At 40.6% G+C, this 24,827-nt stretch overlaps 1 protein-coding gene across 14 annotated transcripts in view; it reads left to right on the plus strand.

The window, feature by feature from the left end:
* Positions 1-24,827, plus strand: part of fbrsl1 (fibrosin-like 1) — a 985,718-nt gene that overhangs the window by 792,912 nt on the left and 167,979 nt on the right. The window lies entirely within an intron of this gene.

A 24,827-nucleotide genomic window follows, 5' to 3' on the forward strand; every position in this document is an offset into this window, starting at 1 on the left:
GGTTCTAATACATTTCTACCCCCAATTTCCATCACCAACCACCCCCCACTGCCACCATCACCTCCCCACCACAACCAAATCACCAAATGAAAAGGCAAAAAGCCCAGGTCTTTGTTTCATAGTAATCATCGCACTTCTAGCAGCCAATATCAGAAACAACATCTTGCTTTTCTAGAAGACTCTTCCTCACATGCAGAAACATGTCTCAAAGTTCTTTGCATTATGGAGCACAGAACAGTGGACACCAAGCATGAGTGCAAAGTGAGGACAACAAGGACAAAGAGCCCTCTTTGCCAAGTATGGAGGGAGGTAACAAGTCAGAGAGAATGATAGCTTGAACTTATACCCATCTGTAAGATGATGCACCAGGGTGTTTCCAAAAGGTCAAAAAAACATGGTGAGTGTTGTAATGATGTTGGGTACAGAACGCTTCTGTTAAGGAAGGCTTTGTAGTCTTCTGTATGTGATGGTAATTTCATGGGTAGGTTGGTCTGACCGATGGGAACTTTCCAGAACCTGTTATGAACAAACCTGCTCCGCAAAGAGAGAAAAGAGACCGAAGGTGAAATTCGAGTCTGAACACTCTTTAGTGTTTGAGTACTCAGGACTGTGCTGTTCTAGCTGGCTAATGACAGTGGCCGTCTTGACATCCTCTGAGGTCTGGAGGAGATCCAGGGCCACACAGGCATCCCTGCTTAGGAGAGAGAAAGTCTGGTTACGGATGACGTACATCAGCTTAAAGATCTGTTACTGCCATACCTCAGTGGCTCCAGGATCATGCCGCTGACCGGGAGTCGGACTCCCCCACCCCGTGAAGTGGAGTGTCTGTTGTTCAATGCCAGAGGCCTTTGAGCCATGTTTCCTTGTCTGATAGTACTGTCATGATGGCATCTGAATCTAATTTAAAATTTGTTAATGACAACTTACCATGATGTCAGCATTTCAAAGTGAAGAACTGCTATCTTTGACCTCACCCAAGAAGCATGGTTGTGTCTCCTGGATTTTCTGTCTCAATCTCATGGATTAGCTTTCGGCTATATGTGCAGTGCTGGGAGTTTTGACTTGGACAGTTTGCCAAAGTTTCCCTGTCTGTTGCAGTGGAAGCATTGGGCTGTACTCTCAGGACACTGATCTGTCCTGTGGGCAGGGCTGACATAGTTGCTGTGCTGGGCTGTTCAGGAATTGCTTTCCCTGACTTAGATTGTCCCTGCATCTTTGTAACCTGATCAGCTGGACTGAAGGTTGGCTTCTGCCCCATGTTATATTCTCTCCCCTTAAGATTGTCCTGTGTTGCTCACGAAACTCAGACAGTATAACTAGCTAGATTGCCTTGTCTAAGGTAAGATAACCGTGAGCTTGCAGGTCTACAGACACATTGCTGAAGTTGGGAGAAATGTTGTCCCATAAAAGTATTGCCCTCCAAAGATTCCAATTTTGTGACTGGTCTGGGCCTTGGGTGAGTTGGAGTTGGAAGTGTGGAACTGTGATTCATGTTGAAGATTTTTAATATGTGGGTACAGTTTTAAGAGCTTGCAGGCTTCCAAGATGGCGTCACCGTTCACTGCAAAACAATGGATTTCCTGCGTTTGCCGGTTTTGGCGGGCTTTGCAAAATGGCTGCAGTGTGCTTCTGGAAGAAGAATTTTTAACAATAGCTGTTTGGTTGGCTGTTTGCTGACTTGATTTATTCAGTGATGTAGCATTGTGAGTAATGAGGTGTTTAAATTAACCACAGGCTTGCTGTTTAAGGATTCAGACAGTTGCAAAGTTCCCAAGCGTTGAATAAGTTAATTTTCTTTTTCTTTCCTTTTCAACTCAAGACCACATGTTGAGGCTTGGAGACAGAGATCGGGATTAGCAATGGGTGTCGTTCAAATGGAACTTCTGACTGAATTAATAAAGCGGGTTTCTCAGGGCTAGCTGCAGCCTGCAAGTTTTAAAAAAATTATCTTACCCTTGCAAGCTATGGTCTCTGCGTGCTTAGACTGGACTTCCAAAGGAGATTCCATGGTGCCTTCTGCTGCGGTAAAGCTTCTGTTTTTGGCTTCCAGGTTCTTCTGTCTGAGGCTTTTTCTGGTGAAATTTCTCAGACCTAGTCCTTCAGCTGGGAGCTTCTTTTAGAATCCATTGAACATTTTCTTTTTATATAGTTTTTCAGCATTCTTGTGAGGTTGAAGGTTTCTTGATCTCTAGCTGTCACCACATTGTAATGGTGTTGGTTACAGAACTTGTCTGTTAAAGAAGTCTACAAAGTCTTCTGTATGTTAACAGCTAGTCTTTATTAATTACTTGTAACCGTATACACAGTAAAGGGTACATGCAAGGAGCTAGCTCCAGGTCTAAGTCTTAACATGTCTCTGGCCAACACCACACTGACCCTAGATCTGGGTCATATGCCACCTTACATCACTGTGGTGGTACTGTACTCAGTCCCACATTAACCCCTCTAAATACCAGACCCTTATACTACAATGAGCACTGAGTAAGAAGAAGTGGTTGAGAAATGGAAGGGCTAGGATAGAAACCAAAGGCATAGTAAAAGAGGAGAGCATTTAATGAGGTTTATTTTGGAAAGCAGGAATCCAAGTTGAAAGATGGCAGGATATAACCATGGAAATCGAGAATACATCAGAATAATGACCGAATGAAAGGCTACCATTAGTGGATCTGGACAAGGAGATGCTCAGTGTGGGAGGAGTACAGGGATATAAAGGCTAGAGGACATAACACAGGTCGGGTGAGAGCATTAAGATGTTTATATCTTTGCTATCTGTATTTGGATTTATTTTTATTTTTAATTTTAATTCCTTTTCCAACTCTTCAATTAAATATCAAATCTTTCAAAAAGAGAAGATACATTTCATGTTGCATTTACTTGCCTTTTCTACTTTCTTGTGAACTGATCAAAATGAGAAAATGAAACACATTCTATTTCAGGCACCTAGTGGTAGTATCAGACACTCCCAGATCAGGTTATAACACCAAGATAAAACAAAAAACTGCGGATGCTGGAAAACCAAAACAAAAACAGAATTACCTGGAAAAACTCAGCAGGTCTGACAGCATCGGCGGAGAAGAAAAGAGTTGACGTTTCGAGTCCTCATGACCCTTCAACAGAACTAGGTGAATCCAAGGAAGGGGTGAAATATAAGCTGGTTTAAGGTGTGTGTGTGGGGGGGGTGGTGGTTGGGTTGGGGGAGAGAAGTGGAGGGGGGTGATGTGGTTGTAGGGACAAGCAAGCAGTGATAGAAGCAGATCATCAAAAGATGTCACAGACAAAAGAACACATAGGTGTTGAAGTTGGTGATATTATCTAAACGAATGTGCTAATTAAGAATGGATGGTAGGACACTCAAGGTATAGCTCTAGTGGGGGTGGGGGGAGCATAAAAGATTTTAAAATATTTAAAAATAATGGAAATAGGTGGGAAAAGAAAAATCTATATAATTTATTGGAAAAAACAAAAGGAAGGGGGAAGAAACAGAAAGGGGGTGGGGATGGAGGATGGAGTTCAAGACCTAAAGTTGTTGAATTCAATATTCATTCCGGAAGGCTGTAAAGTGCCTAGTCGGAAGATGAGGTGCTGTTCCTCCAGTTTGCGTTGGGCTTCACTGGAACAATGCAGCAAGCCAAGGACAGACATGTGGGCAAGAGAGCAGGGTGGAGTGTTAAAATGGCAAGCGACAGGGAGGTTTGGGTCATTCTTGCGGACAGACCACAGGTGTTCTGCAAAGCGGTCGCCCAGATTACGCCCAAAGCGGACTCCTCTACATTGGAGAGACCAAACATAAACTGGGTGACCGCTTTGCAGAACACCTGCGGTCTGTCCGCAAGAATGACCCAAACCTCCCTGTCGCTTGCCATTTTAACACTCCACCCTGCTCACATGCCCACATGTCTGTCCTTGGCTTGCTGCATTGTTCCAGTGAAGCCCAACGCAAACTGGAGGAACAGTACCTCATCTTCCGACTAGGCACTTAACAGCCTTCCGGAATGAATATTGAATTCAACAACTTTAGGTCTTGACCTCCCTCCTCCATCCCCACCCCCTTTCTGTTTCTTCCCCCTTCCTTTGTTTTTTCCAATAAATTATATAGATTTTTCTTTTCCCACCTATTTCCATTTTTTAAAAATATTTTAAAATCTTTTATGCTCCCCCCACCCCCACTAGAGCTATACCTTGAGTGTCCTACCATCCATTCTTAATTAGCACATTCGTTTAGATAATATCACCAACTTCAACACCTATGTGTTCTTTTGTCTGTGACATCTTTTGATGATCTGCTTCTATCACTGCTTGCTTGTCCCTACAGCCACACCACCCCCCTCCACTTCTCTCTCCCCACCCAACCACCACCACCACCCCCCCACACACACACGCGTGCACGCACACACACACACACACCTTAAACCAGCTTATATTTCACCAGCTTATATTTCACCCCTTCCTTGGATTCACCTAGTTCTCTTGAAGGGTCATGAGGACTCGAAACGTCAACTCTTTCCTTCTGCGCCAATGCTGCCAGACCTGCTGAGTTTTTCCAGGTAATTCTGTTTTTATTTCAGGTTATAACACCAGTTCAATGCATCATCATGTGCTCAGCTGCAAACTCAGAAGAACCACTATGTCTATGGGTACTGTACAAACCCACGAGCAATTGGATTGCTACACCCTCAAGCTCATTTTACATTGGATCCATATTGTTAGCAAACAGGTGTTATGAAAATATCACTCTGAGCTGGATGTGAAGACAGTCTGCAGAAGGAAAAGCTCATTGCCCTTGCTCTATCTTTAAATGTTCTCCCTTAAAAAGGATTCTCCCTTAAAAATCTTGTAGTCCACTAGGCCTCCCTTTTTGGAAATGCAGTGCTATAGGTACTTGCAAACCAAAAACTAAGTCTTCCTGCTTGAGTCCAGTTTTCAGTTGTGGAAATTCATGCATACCTTTATACTTGAGTGATTGCTGCAGTTCCGAGCAGTAACAAGACACAACAGGAGAAAACACCCACAGCATCCGTTTTTTCAATCGCTCAATTTCCTTTTCCAGAGAAAAGCCTGAATGTTCAGTATCTGAGGCCAAGTTATCAATTTTGTGAGAAAGAAATGTGTGAATAAGGCTGGAAAAATAGTATGTCATCAGATCTATTTGTAACTACACCATTATTAACTTTGTTAATAATTGTTCTCAGATTTTCTAATATTGTGTTAAGTTTAGGGCATTGTCAGGAATTTGCTTGTAGCAAATTTATATATCTGTAGATTCAATGGTATCACCGTAGTTTTAGTATTTAATCAGAAGAGTAGATGTAGTTTTAGCAGAAAGTATAGTTCTGGTATTTTAATTATATAGAGTTATCTCTTATCCTCCACTCAGAATTATGGTAATGCTGTTGGTGTAATAATGCAGAAACATTTGTGAATGGGGAAATTATGTAACAATACTGTAAAGGTAGATCAGTTATACGAATCCAGATGATTTGTAGTTATGACAGTTTATACCCAGAATCCTTCCACTGCAGTGCATTTCAATGGAAAGCCAACACATGGATGGACAGAAACCCACATTTCACTAATCTGCAACACTGCTAATTGGGCTTGAGTCCAACACCAAGACATGATCCAGAAAGTGTCGTAATTAGCATCAGTGGTGCAGTAACACTTGGACATGTTTTCTGAAGTTGATGATTGACAGGTTGTTTATAATCCAAGTCATCTATTTGAGCTCTCCTCATCCATAATCATGAAATGCAAGTACTATAGTTGCTCCTGAAAGGTATCAGTAGAAAACATGGAACTTTAAAAATAACATAATATTTTCTATGTTACCTTTAGCCCTTTTGATGCGACATGCAAATCAAGCGTAAGTAGGAATATGCAGTGAGACTCTGCATTTGATATTCTCAAAGCACAAACAATATGACCTATAGATAATACAAGCTGCAAATCTGGCCTGCAGCACAAAACTGTCCCTCATTCAGTTAATTGACAATTTCACTTAGGGGCCACAAATGGAAAACATGTCAATTTGGGGCAGAATAGGGGGAGCTCCACTCTGCATGTAGTTGTGTTATACCTTACTTGTGAGTGCTTGTTGTTGACACTAGGCATTGAAATAGAAAGTACTTCCATTCCCCAGCACTAAAATCCCTCTGCTTGAAATGCACAGAAATAAAGTGAAATGAAACAATGACATGCAAAAAGAAATCTCACTAGAAGGCTTTTTAAGAAAAGTGTGTCACATCACTACAGATCTAGATTAATTTGCAGATTAAAGTGTAGATATGAAAGGAGGCAATATCTCAAAGGTTCAGCTTATGCAAGCAGCAAATCCTTCTGACATTAATAAATGAGTGGTCTGCGGCATAAATATGGTGGCAGATATGTTCCCTCCTTGGTTGAGTGGTTAAATGCATTACCTGATGTGGTTCTGAGCCATACAGACTGGGAAGGTCTAAATTGATTTAGCTAATCTCAGATAGAGGACAATTGGCGTTTATTCCCAGATAGGTAAAGGAAAGATCTAACTGATCTCATTCCATTGAGTTCAGTTGGAAAGTGAAACTGCATTTCAGCAAGAAAACAGTGTGATTTGGTCTTGATTTTACAATGAGCTTTAATTTTGTCAGCAAAAAAACTTGATGGGTTTAAAACAGTGAGGAATGCAGTTGTAGGAGTGTTTTATCAGTTCATTTAATGTTTATTTTTTAGTCTAACCAGTGGAATCTGTTCTTAACTGCCCGTGAATGCATGTTCATAGGCTGAAAACTTGCATAACTTCTGAAATCAAACTGGTGTGGTCTAGAATCTAGGTTTTGTACAAATATTTTAAAGTTAGCATGGAATTGTAGCTGAGTTCCTTGGCAGCAGACTTAATTTGTGGTTGACTGTTCTTGACAGATTATTGGGAAGCTAAGCCCAGCTCCCATCTCAAATAATAAACAGCTTACCCGCTGACACATTGACAGACTTAATGGTTTTATACAAAAATGGACAGACTTAATGTTTCTACACAAGTGATCATCTGTCCTGATATCCTTAATGAAATTAGATTAAGTGCACCTGGGAAAATGCTGAGAAGGCACAATACCTTCCACCTCCTTTAATTTAAAACCAATTTGCAGAAATATTCTCTGAAGCAGGTTGCTGAATGAGAGCAAATCCATTTGGACCAGTGCTGATAATTTTAATTCTGTCCCTCAGCAGCGTAGAAATAACAACAGAGGACCGTGATTGAGAATTTAATACATCGACATCACTTTTAATGTTATTGTGTCTAAGGGCGCATTTACTTGAATCAAAAAAATTTTGTTCCCCTACAGTTTGCTGATGTGTTTCATTGCCAAAATAATATAACTTATCCTATTAGTGAATGACTCAAGCTGTGAGCTTCTGTAACACTGAAATGACATAAATGTGTTTATGAGACTAATAAAGTTATAAGTAATGAAGTTCCATTACAAGTGATAGTTGCAATGTAATTGAGCAGTTAAGACAGCAATACGTCATATACTGAGATGAGCAAGCATGTGTATGCAACATAGGATTCACAGCAACATGATTATAAAGCCCATGTGTGGCAGCAGAGCAACCTGCATGGTCACTGCGTGGGCTAACTGAAATTGGCTGCTGAATCTCACTCGATGAGAATGCAAGCAATAAAAACCTTACGAAAATAGCGCAGTGCGTTAAAGCCTCCTCTGGGTCATCTACTTGGGATGCGTTAATAATGTATTTTATTGAGAGGCTATTGCATATTGTTCATTATAATAATATAAATGCAATTTAGAAGATAACGCTTTCAAAGAAGTCTCCTCCCCCTTTCCTCTTCCCCCTCATCAAACACACTGGCTTTTAAACACAATTGTTTTGCTGTATTCTCGGCCTACCTTCACTTGAGTGATTAAGTGCAAGTATGGTTAAAGCACTAATTATGTATTAACCCTTCCCACTTTAAAATGGGAGATGCCTAACCTTTGCTGTCACAAAAAAATAAAAGCACTCTCTATTGGGATTGTCAGAAAGGAAGAAGGCCATCGATGGAACATTCAGTGTATTATTACTTTTGCCCCTAAATATCCTCCTGGCTTGTGGCCCCAGAATGCACGTGAAATGATTTGCAGAAATGGCAAAGGTTGCCACATTGTTACTGGATAACTAATTGGATAAAGCTGTACACGGGTTGCATTTGAGGTGGAACCCTGGCCAGTTTTCTTCCCCACCCCACCCCATCCTATCTCTTTGTTGCTGCTGACAACCAGCTAAGATCTGCAACTTTCTCTTTCTCTTTGTCTGTTCGTGTATGCGTGTCGGTACACGCATCCCCAAAGTCTCATTAAATGCTGGGTCTCTTTTCCAGTGGCACAAATTGATAATTTTTTTGTTCAGAAATTTGCCAAATTAACATAATAGATCATTTTGTATTTATAATATAATGAAGAAATGTTTGCGTATCAGACATTCTTAAAACTGCTACAAATGCATGGTTCTTTTCTCTTTTTTGTAGCATAGACCTAGGACTGACTCTTCCCCCTAACTGGATTAGCGGAATGGGTTTGCTGGTTATATTCGATGTAGGGGACCCAAAATTGAGTGAAATTTGACTTCTGAGTAAAGTACACAATTTAGGCCAATTCAGACTGATGTAAACTTGGTTCGTTCTATCACCTCTTTAAGCAGATGTCAGTGTAACTTATCATTGGAACCGTGATTGAATCAGTTCCTTTACTTCCCATGACAGCTGTTGAATCTATTATTACACCACCACATCCTTTTCACTTAGTGTGTGTTGCACCATCCTGATTTGCCTACTTGTTTCCTGTCAGAATCACTCAATGAACTTTTAAAAAATTAGAACCTTTTTTCCCCCACAGGCATGCTCCTGTTTCTGCCAAGGAACCCCTCTACTTTGGGAATTCAGCATAGCCAGGGGAGATCCACTTCATTTGCCCTTAGAGGTCCAAAGCACTGATTCAGAATTATGTCACCAGTTAATGACCTTAACATCAGATTTGCTAACGGAAGGCGTATGCTTATGTGAGACAAGAGCGTTTCTGCAAAGTTTTTTTTTTCCCTTTTTCCACTAAATGTTCTGAAATAGAGCACAGCAGTCTGTTAAGTTTAAAGTTCACCTGGTTGCCCAACAGAGTGCTCATGTATTAAGCGCAGATTTGAATTTTAAACTGGGATTCAAACTCTGGTCCATCTGGACTGGAGGCCATAGTCAAAGACTGCTGAAGTTATTTTTGTTGCCAAATGAAGCCTCCTTATTTATGAAAAATGCAAAGTTTCTGACCATTAGAAAAAATCTGTTCTGAAATATTCTTGTGTATTTTTAGAATCTTATAAGCTATCCTTCTGCCATGAATTTCATTATTCCAGTCCTTGTGTTGCAGAATTTGTTGCCTCTTAAACTCTTAGCAGAGCTTGGGGGAGATGTTGACATAGTGGTAATGTTACTGGACTAGTGGGCCCAGGCTAATGCCCTGGGGATATGGGTTTAAATCCCACCTTTGCAGCTAACAGAATTTGAATTCAATTGCTAAAACCTGGAATGTAATAGTGACCATAAAACTGTCATCAATTGTTGTAAAAACCATCTGGTTCACGAATGTCCTTTAGAGAAGGGAATCTGCCATCTTACATGTAACTCCAGACCCAAAGCAATATAGTTGACCCTTAACTACCCTCTCAATGCCCAGCAAGCCACTAAGTTCAAGTGCAGTTAGGGGTGGACATCAAATGCTGGCCTTGTCAGCAATGCCCACAACCCATGAAACGTCCTGTGTACCTTATGAAAACTTCTGCTCTTAAAATTTTGAGATCACCAAGGATAGATACTGCACTATAATCTTTATGGATATTTAGGACAGCAACCTTTCAAATCTTTGCAGTGCTTCCACAATGCAAATTGAACATGTGTTTGCAGAGAGAGCTTTGATGACATTAAGTACTATAAGTACATTGATTTTATTGCAGGCTTACTACTGCATTACAGATGCAAACAACTGAAGGTGTATGACTGTTAAAAGGTTCGGTCAGTACTTTTGCATGCTAGAGAATTGTTGGCAATAGTACTTTTAACATATGAAACGTTCCAAGGTGCTTCACAGGAATGTCATTGAACAAAATTTGACACCAAGCCACATAAGGTGATATTAGGGCTAATAACCAAACACTTGGTCAACGAGGTCTTAAAGGAGCAAAGAATGGTAGAGAGGCGGAGAGGTTGAGAGAGGGAATTTCAGAGCTTAGGGCCTTGGCAGGTGAAGGAATCGCTGTCAGTGGTGGAGCAATTAAAATCGGGGATGTTCAGTTGCAAGAATTGGAGGAGTGTATATTTCTCAAAGGTTGTGAATATTTGGAATTCTCAACCCTAAGGAGCATGGATGCTCTGTCGTTGAATATATTCAAGTCAGAGACCTATTTTTGGATACTGAGAAAATCAAAAGATATGGGGAATAACGCAGGAAAGTATAGCAGAGGTAGAAGATTGACTGTGATCTAAATAAATGGGCAGAGAAGGCTCGATGGGCTTACTGGCCTACTCCTGCTCCTCTCTCTTACATTCGTATGAGCTGAGGCAAGGATAGAATGGAGTGATGTTATAGAAGTGGCAACGATACCGCGGACATGTTGTCAGGAGCTCTTCTCTGGGCCGTTTATGGCACTAAGGTTGTGAACAGTTTGAGCTCCTTGATGCCACACTCGGTCAAATGCTGCTTTGATGTTAAGGGCAGTCACCCTCCCCTCGCCTCTTGAGTTCAGCTCTTTTGTCAATGTTTGAACCAAGGCTGTAATGAGGTCAGGGGTTGAGTGGCCCAGGTGGAACCTAAACTGAGTATGAGAGCAGCTTATCGCTGAGTAAGTACCACGTGATAGCACTGTCAACGGCACCTTCCATCACTTTGCTGACGATCAAGAGTAGATTGATAGGGTGTAATTGGCTACATCGGATTTGTCCGTTTTGTGGACAGGACATATCTGGACAATTTTCCACATTGCCAGGTAGATGCCAGTGTTATAGCTGTTCTGGAACAGCTTGGCTATGGGCATGGCTAGTTCTGGAGCATGAATCTTAAGTACTATTGCCGGAATTTTGTCAGGGCCCATAGCTATTTCAATATCCAGTGCCTTCACCTGTTTCTTGATATCACATGGGGTGAATCGCATTAGCTGAAGATTGGCATCAATGTGCTGGGCACCTCAGGAGGAGGCTGAGATGGATCATCCACTAGTACTTCTGGCTGAAGATGGTTGCAAATACTTCAGCCTCTTGCATTGAAGTGTTGGGCTCCCTTATCATTGAGGATGGGGATATTTGTGGAGCTGCCTCTCTAGTTAGTTGTTTGATTGTCCACCATCATTCACAACTGGATGTGGCAGGTCTACAAAGCTTAGATCTGATCCGTTAGTTGTGGGATTACTTAGCTCTATCTATTGCATGCTGCTTATGCCATTTGGAATGCAAGTTGCCCTATGTTGTAATTTCATCAGACTGACAGCCCTTGAACCAGGGTTGATCTCCCGGCCTGATATTAATGGTAGAGTGGGGGATATACCAGGCCATGAGGTTGCTGATTGTGGTTGAATACATTCTGCTGCTGTTGACAGACCACACTGACTCATGGAAGCCCGCTTTTGGGTTGCTAGATCTGTTCAAACTCTATCCTATTTAGCATGGATGGACGGTGTCCTCAATGTGAAGACGGGACTTCGTCTCCACAAGGACTGTACGTTGGTCACTCCAACCAATGCTGTAATGGACTGATGTATCTACAACAGGTAGATTGGTGAGGATGAAGTCAAGTCAGCTTTTCCCTCTTGTTGGTTCCCTCACCACCTGCTGCAGACCCAGCCTAGCGACTATGTCCTTTAGGAATCGGCCAGCTCAGTCAGTAGTGGCGCTATCAAGCCACACTTGGTGATGGACATTGAAGTCCCCCATCCAGAGTACGTTGTGTGCCCTTGCCACCTTTAGTACTTCTTCCAGGTGGTGTTCAACATAGAAGAGTACTGATTCATCAGATGAAGGTCTTGGGGGTGGGTGGTGGTAGGTGGTAATCAGTAGGAGGCCTCTTTGCCCATGTTTGACCTGATGGCATAAAACTTCAAGAGGTCCGGAGTCAATGCTGAGAACTCCCAGGGCTGACTGTATACCATTGCTACCTGTGCTGGCTGTGATCTGCTGGTGAGACAGGACATACCCAGGGATGGTGATGGTAGTGTCTGGGACACTCACTTTAAGGTGAGTATGAATATGTCAGGCTATTGCTTGACTAGCCTGTGAGGCAGCTTTCTGAATTTTGAAACAAAACACAATTGACTCTTTGCAGGGTGGACAGGGCTGGGTGTGCCATTGTCGTTTCAGGTGCCTAGGTTGATACCAGGTGATCCGTCTGGGTTCATTCCTTATTGAATTTTCTGTAGTGGCTTGATACAATGGAGTGGCTTACTAGGCCATTTCAGAGGGGATTTAAGGGCCAACTACATTTCTGTGGGTCTGGAGTCACATGTAGGTCAGACCAGGTAAGGACAGCAAATTTCCTTCCCTAAAGGGCATTAGCTAACGAGATGGCTTTTTACAGCAATTGATAATAGTTTCATGGTCATCATTTGCTTTTACTTCCAGATTTTATTCAGTGAATTCAAATTCTACCAGCTGCCATGGTGGGATTTGAACGCATGTACCCAGAACATTAACCTGAGCCTCTACTTTACTTGTTTTCCAGTGACATTACCACTACGCCATCACCAATATGCACAAAGCTTGACAGTCCTGCGTCAAGCTATTCATGACAAAATTGTTCAACGTCTCAAGTTCCCACTTTGAATATGATCAGAAATGTGCTCTAAACAAACAAAGCGTGCTGAATTTGGGCTTACTAAATATTACTCTTTTGTACTGACCAAATGGTAAGGGCAAGCACAGAATATATTTCACTTTAGGTGCTTTCATGGCATCTAAAGACCCAACTACCCATTAGAATAAATTGACTGCTCATTGTCACAGACCAGTAATAGTGGAATTTTGGAGTTTCACATTGATTTGTTGCCAATCTCAGTATTAAATAGAATGATGCAATGCATAGGCTGCAGAGTCTGCCAGCAATAAGGAAAAACATGCCTTCACAGCTCACATGATTGTGTACTGGTGCCCGACATGGCAACCAGCCCTCCTGGTTACTGGTACCAGTCTAGGTTGGTTAAGGAAGGGAATAAAAGATACTCTAGAATTTACCTAACAACTTTCATCAAATTAGTTCGAAAGAAAAATCTTTTTCCATAGCCCTGTAAGGTACCTATAAATATAAGCAAGAAAAGGTAAAATTGAGAGTATAATTATCTGTGTACAGTCATTTTAAGTATTTGTTTAGGAAGCATTATAAGGTGACAGAACACAAAATTATTAACATGATTTGAGGATATCCCAGGTCTACCTTGGACACTCACAGGAATGATTATAAAGCAGTAATCTCATGGAATTATTTGAGGAACATAAACTGCAAACATGAAGCTTTAGCTATTTGTGGTCTTTCATCAAGCCTATGGACAAGATTACTGCATATAAGTCACTATCAATCAGGTTTATCATATACATTAGGGTTGGAAACAATTGGTGTCATTACAGGTTTTTTGTGCCAGATGCCATGCAGACCTTGAAAAACATGAGGTTTCTGGAAAAACAGTGATTGCAACATGTGCTTTGTTGGAAATGCTTTTTTTGGTTAGTTGGTTAACTTGTTTTTAAACTTGAATAACATTGTGCACATTCAATTTGTGTTCTCTTCCTGCTCATCTTTGTAACTTAACGTTAACGTTTGTAGCTATAACACACACCATAAGGCTGGACCCCACTTTGGTCAGATAGTTATTGAGAGTCATTGTGCAGGTGCTGTCAATTCTGACCACTTGGAAGGGGTACTGGGTGATAACTGACACTTTTTGGAAATGCAAGTCCATAAGGAGTCAGAAACTTCAGAGCAGGAACATTGACAAAGGAAAAGTATAATGAAAGTGTTAGTTGTAACTGGAACCATTTCTTCTCATTCCTCACAAATATCTTGTTAAATGGGGTTCAAAATTATTTGTTTACTTTCAACTACCAGCAAGAGAAAAGTGAACATTTGAAGACAGTAAATATGTTATATTTTCTAGGGCAATATCTGAAATACAGATTATTTTTGCCTTAAACAAAAGTTTGAGTCAAGGATAATATAGTTTGTATGAATTAATGATGAGCTAAATTTCTAATAATATATCTTTAAAATTGCTGTCAAATTTGAATAATTATGAGTGTAGAGTTTTAACTTCTTTCTAAAGAAAAATGTAAATGCTTCCATTTAATAGAGCAAGAGTACGGGGAAAGATTAATAGGCTATACGATTCAGAAAATGTAATTCCTAATATGAGAAAGAGGCTGACAAATCATTACATTACAGCCATTTTAATGATCACTTATTTTAATTAGTTTGGTGGTAATAGCAAATTAGAGTCACCATGTTGGTAATTTGTCCCATAATGTAAAAGTCAAAATAAAGGTTCCAGATAAAGGAACTATACCTAATTGATTTACCCAAATATTGCATATTTCTTAACTTCTATAGAGCCATTCATGCAGGAAAACTTCTCATTTAGATGCAGGGGGAAAATGAACAATTGGCATTGAGGAGGAGAAGAAAAGGAAAATGCATAGGGTTATGGTGGAGGACCAAATGAACAGCTCAAGAGGAGATTTTTGATAACAGACATGGGGACTGCAAGACACAGAACTAACTAGGTAGGGAATTCCAAAGAACTGGATAGTAGTGGCTGAACAAGCTGCCAGGATCAGTGGAAAGGAAGATGAGAAGTGTGGGAGGAGCAGAGAGTGATTTTTTTTATACTTATACACAGGATGTTGATGTAACTGACAAGGCCAGCATTTATTGCCCATTCATAATTACCCTCGGGAAGACAGTGCTGAGCTGCTTTCTTGAATACAACTGAGTGGCTTGCTGGGTCATATCAGAGGTCAGTGAAAAGTTAGTCTCGTTGCTGTGGGCCTGGAGTCACATATAGGCTAGACCAAATAAAGAAGGCAGATTTCCTTCCGTAAAGGACATTAGTGAATCAGATGCGTTTTGATGACAATCTACTAGTTTCATGATCACTATTACTGATACTAACTTTTTTCAAATCTATTTAATGGAATTTAAACCCCCCCCCCCACCCCGCCCCGGCTCCCCGCCCCACCGGCTGCCGTGATGGGATTTTGAATTTGTGTCTCCAGGCATTAGCCCAGGCCTCTGGATTAGTAGTTCTGAGAAGCCAATATTTTATCTTTGGATCTACATATCTCTGGCCTTGATTCTATCAACCTTCCTAGCTGTCATGAAGTGCTGATTGTGAGGTGTATTATCAGGATATTTTGCGGACCTAGGGATCAGCTCCTTCCACCACATCTGCTTTGTCGTTTAGGCATCTTTCTTCTGCATTTGTGATGTAATATAACACACAGTTTGGTACCATACTTCTATTTAACAGAGCAAGGGTACAGGAAAAGATTAATAGGCTATAATAATCAGAGAATGTAATTTCTAATTTGAGAAATTATGACAAATCATTGCAGTACAGCACACTTTAACGATCACTTAATTTAATTAGTTTGGTAATGATAGTGTCGGGATGTAAGATTGAGGAAATCGCCAGTTTAGAATGCAGCAAGTCCATGGATTTGTTTGTAGGTGAAGATGAGAATTTTGATGTCAACTTTACTCAGATTGGGAGACAGAATTGATGGATTTTGGGTGATTTGGACATGTTCAAGTTGTTTAAGGAGGCTAATCAAGGAAAATTGAAAAATTGAGTTTCAAAGAGAAGGAGAGGTAAGATTGGAGACAAGAAATGTTGCAGATGTGAGGAAGGGTGCCTAAATGACAAAGCAGATGCAATGGAAGAAGCTGATCTCTAGATCAAACAGAATACCCTGGTAATACACCTCACATTCAGCACTTCATGACAGCTAGGAAGGTTGATGGAATCAAGGCCAGAGATATGTAGATCCAAATATTGGCTTCTCTGGGTCTGGATATCAGATAAGCAATTGCAGATTGTAGCCACAGCCTTTAGATTAATACTGAATCAGAGAGATACATGCATGTCACATACATGCAGACATACTTTTATCCAACAGCGTTATAACAAATTAAAGATTTCCACATAGATATTAAAAGAAAAATTGAATAATGGAATTCTGAAATTAAACAGGAGTTAAGGGAACTATTAGCATCCAAAAGAGAAGATTCATTAATGTTTTGAGTTGAGATCCTTAGTCAAATTGATCATATATCCAGAGCTGTTTTGACACCAGATTGCAGGTGTGAAATAAATCCCTCTATCAGCCTTAGCTGAAAGTATTGTAAGAGCCTGTAAAATATTATAACATACTTAATTAGCCATTTCCCCTTTCAGTAAATATAATTGCATTCAATCCTAGAAATCTTGTTGTATTTTGTAAAAGAGTAAAGTTAAAAACCAAAATTTGTTCTAGACTTTATTGCCAAAGGTGGAAAGACTGGTTTCATCACCATGATTGGATAATACGTTATGACTTAGTCAAGGTTCTTCCATTGAAATAAACTAAACTGAAGCATTTCAATTTTTGAATACCCTGAAACGGTCAAAATACTTCAGTTCCTTCAGTCTTTGATTTAAGTTGAGGCCAACCACCTGAACACAGGCAATCTGTTACATTTGCCCTTTCATTTGCTAACTGTAAAAATTATCTGAATAAAGTATAGATGTGCTGTTTGTGGCCAATTTAAAGCCACAATATCTTCATGATATCACTGTTTCATGTACTCTGGTGTACTGCAATGTTTCAGACATTGCTGTTTAGAATGAGTACCTCATGTTAATATTTTGCCAGGTGTCTTGTGGAAATTGGTTATCATTGTGAAACAAATCATTGATTGTACTATCAAAATATGTGATGAATTTATCCTGTACCCTACATGAAAGTGCAGATTAGAAGCAGAGGTGTAGGCTGGCATTTTATTAGATGAGAAGTAACTTAAGCTTGAAAAGTCCATACCGCATTAATATTGGATTCCATGCATTGTAAAATGAACTGGCAAGTGGTGTGTGGTAACTAATGTTCTCTACCATTCAAAAAGAGAATAAATGATGACCAAGAGAGTGTTACAAGGTAGTAATAAACTCAAGGGATTCAGCATATACTCTGAGAGCAATTTCTATGCAGTGTCCAAATCATAGCGCGCTAGAGCCTTGATCATGTTCAAAAAACACTGCTTTGGAATATGTTCCATAATGCTTAACAATTTGGAACTGACTCTCTTTAGAGTTGTATCTGCCATGACTATCACCATTATAAGCACTAATTCTTCTCTGCTGCCATTGTATAAGATGACATGAAGGAAGCAGGTTAAAGCATGATCCTGTCATACTGGAGTTACAATGAGTGAGATGAGATTTTCAGCCCTTGCTTCTAAAGGCACTAAGTCACTCTTTTGTATAGCTCCTGAACTTCAGCAACCTTCTGATATCTCACTTCACCCAGGTGACCATTCACAAAGATAAGAGTAAACAACTGCAGAGTGCTTCACAGCTGAGTCCAATCCACTTCCTAGAAGCGCTAAGACATTTCATTTATTAGATTAGATGTTCAAGTATGCCAAATGGGCATATACTTCACAACAATTCCCACTGATTGCATGGAAAAAACAATGAATAGTTTTTTTTAAAAAGTATGAGAAACTTAAAGCAGCCTTCATTTTTAAAAATTAATACTTTGGAACGCCTAAAATTCCTATCATCATCTTCAGAAGTTGAAGCCAAATCATTAAGATGGTGGTTTGCTGGGCTCACTGGCATGTCATTTCAGGGGTACTGTCATCCTAACGAAGATCAATTAACTCAGCATCACTGATGGGATCCAGCTACAGTCTTCCTGGTCTATGTAGGTCATTGCCACACTTAGCAGTAAATATACAAACTGAGCAGTGAATAAAGAAATATTGTGTACAATGGAAGTGTAACACTAAGATAAAAGCAAAATACTGCGGACGCTGGAAATCAAAAACAAAAATTGCTGGAAAAACTCAGCAATTCTGACAGCATCTGTGGAGAGAAAGAGTTAACGTTTCAAATCCAGATGACTCTTCACTCCTGTGTGTAATTTGTGTATTATGTGTTAACATAATTAACTTGGAAGATATGTGAACATAAGCTTTTAGACTAAGTGGCTAGTAAATGCAGTCTTGATAAGCCCAAAGGCTGTTTCTGTCTCAATAACATTCTATGAATGATTACTCGGTTTCCTTGATGCATGAAGTTTCTGCGGGCTTCCCAGCTTCATTTGATTTAGTTTTTTAGGATACACCTAGAGCCGTCCAAATATCCATTTGCATACACTGCTGTATCCAGTGTAGGCTGCCTTTTGAATGCTGAAATATGTTTTTGAAAATTTTCTCCTCTTAAGCATTTGGTGATGACCCACTGATATCTTGGTGTTCTTCATGAATGGGTTAGAATGATGGTGTGATGGGAAGTATGGGTATGGGTATGGGGATGGGAAGTATCCAGCAAAAATGGCATTTATAGCTGCTGACCAACCCCCCAACACCACCCCCACCCCCCATCCACCTGCCAGCAGCACCCAGCTGAGATAAATGGACTCAGCAAAGATCATGGTTAAATTTGGTTCTTTGTCACTCAGTACCACATTGTGTAATATATATATTCTTTCAGCCAGTGGGGAAGCTGTTCCACACTACTTGATCAAACATGATCTGGGTGTTCAGAAATGCAGACACTGCTGGGTGAAATTTGGTTTGTAATCATATTCAATTTAAATGTATTAAAAAATTTATAAAGACCCACTGAAGGACAAAAGAGAGCCATTAATTTAGAAGTACTTACTGTAATCCTATAAAATATTGAATGGCCTACACCTAAAGTTATTTATATGTAAACTTGAATTAGTACACAAACTGAAAGAACAATGCCTTCATATACTGCATTTCCATTGTTGACAGGCAATGCTTACACTTACTTATTAATTATAAATCAACAGAAATAATTAGCTTGCATCAAGGGACAGGATTTGGTGCCTCTAATAGCTTTTTAACAATGTCAGAAAGGTAGTGAAGCATGGCGTTCCAGTGGACTGGAGTAGTCTATTCCATCTCTCTGAGGCACCTTAGATGTCTACATTAGAAGCAATTTGTTCCTTCTCTTGACTGTGCTGTCACAAATGGCAGCAATTGGTTACAAGGCACTTGCCACAAGATGAAAAGAAGTTGGAGTATGTGCCACATGCTACCAGCCAGACATCATAACTTACATTTCTACAATGTCTCTAATGTAGATAAATGTCTCATGTTGTTTCACAGAGGCATGGTGAAAAATGGGCGGCAGGCCAAAAAAGAGAGAAACTATGATGGATGGTCAACAGCTTGGCCAAATGGGTGGCTTTTAAGAACAGTTTTGAAGGAGCTAGAGAGGCAGAGAGGATTTGGGAGGAAATTTAAGAGAGGGAGACTTGAGGTGAAGGCAGGGTGTTGGGAGTAAACAAGAGGACAGAGTCCAAGAAATGAAGTGTTTTGGAGAAGCTGTTTGACAGGAGGAAATTAGAGAAAAGGGACAGTGGGGGGAATGCAAGGGATTCAAACACAAGAACAAAACGTTTTAATGCTGCTCAAGCATTGTAGTTATAGGCCCAACTTCTGGGCAAGAGGGTAATGCAGGGACAACTAAAACAAGAAAAAGATTTATAATGTCTTAATTTGCCTCCTTAACATGAGTGATTTCAATCTTGAGTCCAGATGAAGGCACACTGTGGAACCTCACTGGAAAATTCAAGAGTTTTTTTAATTTGTCTGGTTATAACCACATTTTTACCTTTCCAGGTGTATTGATTTCATTTGAACAAAACACTGGCACAATAACCTGTTACTATGTATGATAAGCAAGTATAAATTACACTAGTGTGTTGTCATCTGAAATGGATACTAGTTGGGTTTGATCAGAATTAGCCATTCCATCTTAAGAGAATTGCTGAAAGTGCAGCAGACTTAAATGGTAGGGTGCGGACTTGGTTCACATTGCTTGCAGATGTGCATTGTAAAAGTATTTTTTTATTACTGGCTGTTAATATCCTTTAGTTCTGTATAAACATAATGCTGGAGTGCTTTTATTCAACAAACATGACCCAGCAGTAATTAGTTTCAGGTTTGCAGTACTGTAAATGGAAACCAGACATTGCTCAAATTGTAGTGTATGGCCTCCTGGTACAATCAAGGCAAGGTAAACAACATTAAACATTTGGCTGCTCTTGACTGGGCCAACATAAAGCCGAAGTCATGGTTTTGTGTGAAGGGCAGCTCTTGCCATCTGCGTCATAGGAATCTTACGCACAGAGCATTGTGTTTCCCTACCATGATGATCGGCCTTTATTTTGAAAGTCTTTCTGTGATGTGGAGATTCTGTGGGAAGGAAGGAACAATCAGCATGCCTGCAGACTGCCAAACAACGTGCTCAGCTGGGTTGAATTAACTTAAAATAGAATACATGTGCTTTTCACGCAACTGAAATCCTTTGATGTTTGAAAGATGTGCTATACCAGGAGAAATTAGCTTGAAAACTGGACACTGCAGGTGTGTTATCACTTTATGGGGACTTGTTAGTGAGCATCATGCTTTCTCATTGGAGGGGGAACTAACATGTGGATTAGACGATTGGAGTAGTGATTACTGCTAATGGCAAAGAAACTGCCATGCACTGAGGGGAGCAAATATGGCGCTAACTGCTGTTAATGTTAGCAAAAGCCTTAGAAACTCAAGTTGCTCCCCAGTGGTTCACTTTACAGCATACAAAGTCCATTTAATCCATAAAGCTTGATAGAGTGTGCATGGTCCCTAGTTTCATCACAGGAGTGTCAGAAAATTCATTGCACATCTGCACTGGAAAAGAAAGGTGTAAACGGCCAAGAACCATTCCATAAAAGCGAAAGAGAAAAATGCACAGATGGCAGGAGCTGCTGCAGCTGTGGTTGGTATTTAACTACTACTTTATTGGTAAAATATGGGGGGTGAAAAACTGTGTGGGATTCATTAGGCAAGCCTGCTGTGGTTCTGATCAGCACGCCAATCTGCATGGTGTGGCTCAGATCCAGCCATAGTGCTATAAATTTTAACTGCATTTTAAATCAAAGCCCCAGGCCTGTCACACACTCTCCTTCCTTTATGCCCTTTTTTAAAAAAATCTTGATTGTTCCAGAAGAATATGAAATGGCAGAGAAGTATGTTATGTCATAAAAGTGCAATCCATTACCCCAGAGTTTCTCCATCTGCTTCCATGGGCGTACTGGGAGCCTTTGTGATTATGAAGGAATTCTCATAGGCCATTACCAGGAAGAGGAAAAAGGCTTACTGTAGACAGCTTAATGGACTAATTTGTAACTGGAAGGGGGAAAAATGAGTTGTTGGCCGTGGTTTAATTTGACAGAGAGTGGCAGCACAAATGCTAAATGTGATGAGTGAGCAGACATGCTCATTTGTGCAGTGCACTTTACAGGGCCTCCTAGTATTCTCCTGAGCATCGTCACAATTATGTTTCTTCCTCACAGTCTGCAAGGAATGGAAAATGCATGGTAAAACAAGGCTCAGAGGACTGTTAAAAAGAATGGGCCTGACAGAAGTGGCTACATCCTCTCTAACTTATTCATGTGGGCCTTGAGAAATACAAATTGCAATCAGTGCTTTGCGCTTGGTAATGTTTCTTTTGATGATCATGTTTTTTAATGAACAAGCCTGTTAGTGATTTTGCACAATGACCCCAGAAGAACTGTGGCTCACTTTGGAGCTTTGCGCTCCGATGAAGTACCTGATAAAGCTCCATCAAGGCAAATAGAATGGCGCATTAATGTTATCACCACCTATTTAAAAGCGTACTGCAGTAATTGCTCAGTTTTGCCACCAGTTGTTTGCCATAGAGTGCCATAATGTGAGTGCTGATTATGTGCTTATAAAGATCTACTAATACCATGATGGATTAATTTAAACTAATAGATTTTTTTACCTTTCCCCTCCTTCGCCTTGGCTTCATGGGGCGATGGTGTGAATAGGAACTTGCTTAAAGTTGTTACACGTTGAACTGGCATCCCAGCAAGTTTTTCCTCTTCTAAAGAAGAAGAAGGAACACCTTGCTGCCACAGAGGCACACTGGGTTCAGTTGTCGAGACAGCAAGGCTCCTATTCACTCCTTTTCCCTCCTTGGTTTTCAGCTGGCTTCATCTGTTCCACGGCCCCAAGGGCTTTAACAAGCACTAGATTGTTAGTGACAATCAGACACTTTAACACTTAAGGTAGAAGGTTTGATTTAATCGCTGAGCTGTCATTTATTATTTGTCTGCTGTGTTCCACAGGGGCGACTGCTGATCAAATGCCTACTCCCAGGAGCATAGTTTTTTTGTTATGTCTAAATCCTCAATACAAATTGCTGAGCTCCCTGTGGTCCCATTGGGACCCATTACTGCCTGTGGGGCATTAAAGATCATTAATAGTGCTGTCAGCAAGGTAGCCAGTTGGTTATCTTCTCATAAATAGGAAATTAATACATTGACTTCATTAATAATACCGTGTGTAGCTATTTTGTTCCCTGGTGAACAGACAATGTATGGGTCTGTGTTTGTGGGTAATGTGATAAGACATAACTCTAAATTAGCATCAAATGTCTTGATTCAGGAGCAAGGACTCAATTACTCAGGAGATTTTTATTTCCAAACCTTCATTTGCATTGTTTGATAGTAGAAAGGCACCAATTTGCCGCATTGTTAGTGCTTTATTAATTTGGCTATCCAGTTTCGGGTGCATTTGGCATTCAGGCAAAGAAAAAAATGCTTCTAGTTCAGCAGAGGGTCAGCGCTCTCTTTGCTCACAGGAAAGGTGATGTTCCTTAATTAGGGTAAAGGATATCATTATTTTATGTGTCGTTTCTTTTTGTTAGCTGATTGGAGGAAAAGCTATTCATTACACTTTTCACAGTTATTCTGAAGGTCATACATGTTGGCCAAGAGCCTTTTAGAATGCAGAAATAAACTGTCTCGGGGGCCCTTTAAAAGAAAGCTTACCTTTCGCAAGTGCTTCTGTGTGTTAATAAAATGTAACATTCAAAAATGTTCACATGGATGCAGAACATGATCCTTCCTGTCTGCCAAAATCGTATCCAGTTTAGCGTTAGCTCTGTTGTGGTTGCACAAAAAATTGTATTTGATTTCTGTAAATGCAATATCAGAAGAGTTATTAAAATCCAAGTAATTCTGTCTGACTGTTGGTAGTGTTAATTAGAAAAGACTGGACTACCACAGCATTCTCATTTATTTGATCTTTTTTTGAGCTTTACCAGATCAATATGAATACTAAACATTTAGTGTGAATGCTGCCAAGCTATGCTGAGATTTTGTATGCAGCCTGAGACATTTTTACATTGCAGTGTAGAAGCTGTATGGAAGTTATATTATGAAGCAACATATGGTACCTCCTGTTACAGAAGCGACCGTGTTTTTGTAGAAGGAGGAAGGTCCAAGGTACGTGTTGGTAAGGCATAAATTGTGAAATTTGTACAGTGGGAGAAATATATTTTACTGATGTGCTGAATTACAGATGTACCATTCAAATTATAACGTTTATAAATATGCATATGGCAGATGTGTTCAACCAGCAGCATAATACCATGAATATTTCCTTGTTCATAACTATTGTATGGGCTTGGACTACTTCAGTGCTCATCTAACGAGTGTCGGGTTGACCCAGGTGAAGTCCTGTCACCTCTGAATCTGAAGGTTGTGCGTTCCAGTTCCACACCATAACCTAAGCCAAGATTTCAGTCCCATAGTGAGGTGGAGGTGCCAATCTTTCAGATAGGACCGCAGGAAATAGGAGCAGGAGTAGGCATTTGGCACTTCAAGCCTGCTCTGCCATTCAAATGGCTGATCATTTACCTCTTACAAATTCCAAAGATTCACCACCCCCTGAGTGAAGAAATTCCTCCTCATCTTGGTCTTAGATGGCACCAAGACATAGCGGCCACGTTTGGAAGGTCAAGAAGATGTAGTTTCACAGCCTGGGCACTGGTATTAATCATTTGTACTTAATGTTGGCTACTGTAAATAAACTCCCAAGAATGCCTCCTTGCCTGTGGCCCCTTGTTATGATGAGCAGTGTTCATGTCACTCAGATGTGGAACCTTGATTCCTGGACAAGATAAAGGCAGGTGTCTCGGTCCAGGGCCTTTTCCCTGTGCAGTGTGCAATTTTCAGACCAAAGTGATGGTCTGGCTTCACACTCATTGGACACATTAGTGATGCCTGCACCTTGATGGTGCTGGACATTACTGCCAGAATGTCGTGGGCAGGCATCACAGAGTTCTGTCATTCTCTCTGTGTGCTCTCAGCACCTTTGAGGTGGGGCTGTCTCCCATCTCTTCAGCATCTGTGACCAGTGACTCTGTGCTCCTGAAGGTGTCAGGGGCTGAAGGCTAACAAAGGATCAGGTGCATTTGAAGTTTCACGGCTTTGTCTCCATGATATGACCCTGGTCACAGAGTGCAAACGAGCTGCCCTCAGCCAGACAGGAGGCAATGTGAAGATCTATGGAGTGTCCTCAATATATGTCGTCATCATCCTACTGGAATCTAGCGACTATTAGGACCTCTGCTGCACCTCCATGAGCCTGAGCACTGAGGGTATGCACGCTCTCATCAGCCACACAAAAGTGAAATGTTCAAAGATGCAAGGTGAGGATGTCAGGACTGTCCTCACAGCATCTCAT

The sequence above is a fragment of the Carcharodon carcharias genome, chromosome 13 (assembly GCF_017639515.1).
Source record: "Carcharodon carcharias isolate sCarCar2 chromosome 13, sCarCar2.pri, whole genome shotgun sequence".
In the NCBI taxonomy this organism is placed as follows: Eukaryota; Metazoa; Chordata; class Chondrichthyes; order Lamniformes; family Lamnidae; genus Carcharodon; species Carcharodon carcharias.